Source organism: Pinus tabuliformis, chromosome 5_2, assembly GCF_031772625.1.
Source record: "Pinus tabuliformis cultivar Carrire ecotype Pingquan chromosome 5_2, CPIR1, whole genome shotgun sequence".
Taxonomy (NCBI): Eukaryota; Viridiplantae; Streptophyta; class Pinopsida; order Pinales; family Pinaceae; genus Pinus; species Pinus tabuliformis.
This window is the reverse complement of record NC_142306.1, coordinates 767,736,422-767,739,041: the sequence shown is the minus strand read 5'-3', so window position 1 is coordinate 767,739,041 and position 2,620 is coordinate 767,736,422.

The following is a 2,620-nucleotide window of genomic DNA, read 5'->3' as shown; positions in this document are numbered from 1 at the left end:
TCTTCCAGTGTTCCAATTCCTCGTCTGAATTTGATGTGTAGGAGCTTTCGCGGTCCCATTCAATACGTCCATCAGCTGTCAGATTCACCTTGTCTTCATCTCGCTCCATTATCTTATAAATATGGTCCAAATTGTTGTCACTTTCGTAATCACGGATTGGTTTAGTGTAGCACAGTCCTTCTGCAGGGTCCAACTGTACCACTATGCGGAGAAATTTTCTCTCAAATGACATCGTTCGCTTATTTAAATTGATCACCCTGTTCATGTCGATAGCCCAGTTGATCCCAAGGAGCGCAGGGTAGGGATTGCTGTCATCCACAATCTCTATTACTTCAAAATCGGCCAACGCACTCGCACCCTCATTATCGACTGTCACTCCCTATAATATTCCCATGGGATAATATTTTGCTGATTCACCATCCTCAATTGAATAGGAGACTGCTGCAGTGCAGGTCTCTCCATTCTCTCCCATGTTTGTTTAGGCAAAACATTTACACTGGACACTAGATCCAAAATAACTTGGTCCATTCCATATTCTCCTATTTGCATGGTGAGCCTCATCTCACACTCCATTCTTTCCTTTTTCTTACCAATTTTCCTAACCATGTGCGGTCCCTCAAGAGTATTACCAACACATTTATTGATCAACTCCTGTAATCCCTTTACGGCCTTTCTATCTCATGGGAACATCATACAGGTCTCCAAAAATGTAGTAAGCATGGTTGGGTCCATTTCCTTAGACTGCTTATCTTGACTTGCTAAGGTCGAGGCCTCAGCAAAGCTTTTATTTTCTTCCATGAAATTTTCTTTTGCACATTCCAAATCAAAGCCAACCTCCTTCTCTGGAGCTTTACGAATCCACTCACCCTCTTCAGGGCACATTCCCTTATCTTTTCTAGTTGTCATTCCACATCGCAATACAATATTGACATTGGGGTCTTCTTCTCGGGGTTCAACCCTCATCATCTGCTGGTTCTGGGTAGGCTACTTAGGTTGCACCGCTTTTTCGCGTATCTTAGCTAGTAATACAGGGCACTCTTCTATCACATGGTCAAACTGAGTGTAGTATATGCATGACATGCACGTCGGGTTCGTGCATTTGTAGCAAGTAACTTGTCCCTGACCTCTACCAGGTCCTCCTCTGCCTCGGCCTTGTCTGTGTCCTTGATATCCTCTTTGCGCTCCCCTAGTGCTTGATCAAGAGGCCAAGTTTCTGCCTACACTCTATATGCGGGTGTTCTATCCATCATTAGCTCATAGGTATGACAGTTATGCTCATCATGACCCACCGATTGACAGAAGTTGCAGAAGAGTTGTTGTGGTGTCTATACAAATTTTTGCAGTAGGTGACAATTGTCTATCACATGTTTTCTAGCTACCTGACAGATAGCACACCATAGCGCAGTACCTGTACTTGGCCCTGCTTGAGCTTCCAACCTCAGAGGCATAGGTCCTATTGCTGCAACATAATTTGCAAATACTAGACAATGATATTTGTCATGCCCATGACTTTTGCATTTCAATCACCAAACTTATTCACACACCTCTAGACAAATTGCTTTATCCTTCTTCAGACTTTGAAACTCTAGGAAATGGTTCTGCAATTGCGCGTGAATCGTTGAACTTCTAAATTAGCATCTTGCATCAGTGTCTCATGCAATCTCATCGCAATCTCCAGGGCTTCCACTTGGGTCACAATATTTTTTTGTGATAAAGCAACCCTTAGATGAGGCAAGAGCAAAGCCACAAACCATTCACGGTGTTTCCCATCCATAAGATTCATGTTAGCTTTGCAGATCATGCACTTCAATCTTTGATCAAGATCCCAAGGTGTCTCTCCAGGCTTCATCATGATCTCCTTGAATCACACAATTGATTGTGCTTCATACTTAGGCCTACTGAATTCCTTATTCAGTGCGGTCTAAATATCGACTAATGAAGCCATTGGGTTATCACTGCAGTAATTAATGTACCATGTCAATGTGCATTCCTGTGAAGCAGTAACCAATGTTGCTTCCTTCATCTGATCATCCATTATACCCTCAGCTTCCCATATGGCCTTCGAGACGAACAAAAACTGGTCCTGGTCCTCATTTCTTAAACCCTTGAAAATAGACAAATTTACTGCATTTTCCGTATTGAACGATGGCAGAGGTGGTGGGAGTATGGGCAAAGGTGTATGCAATGGAGGTGACTATGGAGGTGGGGTGAGTGGTTGGGGTATTCATGGGAACCCTTGTCTTATTAACTGAACATCGCTCTATGGTGAAGCCTGTGTTGTTTCCTCATCGTCACTCAGAGGAGGTTTGATCAACGGGCTATCTTCAGGGCTTGTTCTCCCTCTATCCTTGAAGATCTTTCCACTTTTCTTAGCTCCAAACATCAAGGTAACTGCATAACCTGCTTTTCACATAAGAGCATCTTAATCCAAGTCTGTAAAGACCTTAAATACTTACATCGCGGTCCCTTGAAGAAGTGATGCTCTACTTCGCTGTAACTGACCGAAGTATCGACCCCGAACTCTGTCACAAATCCTCCTATGATACGATCAAGGTAGTGATCGACAAAGTATGCAATCTTATCTTCTGAGGCTTCCAATCTCTGCACTAACTTCGGGGTC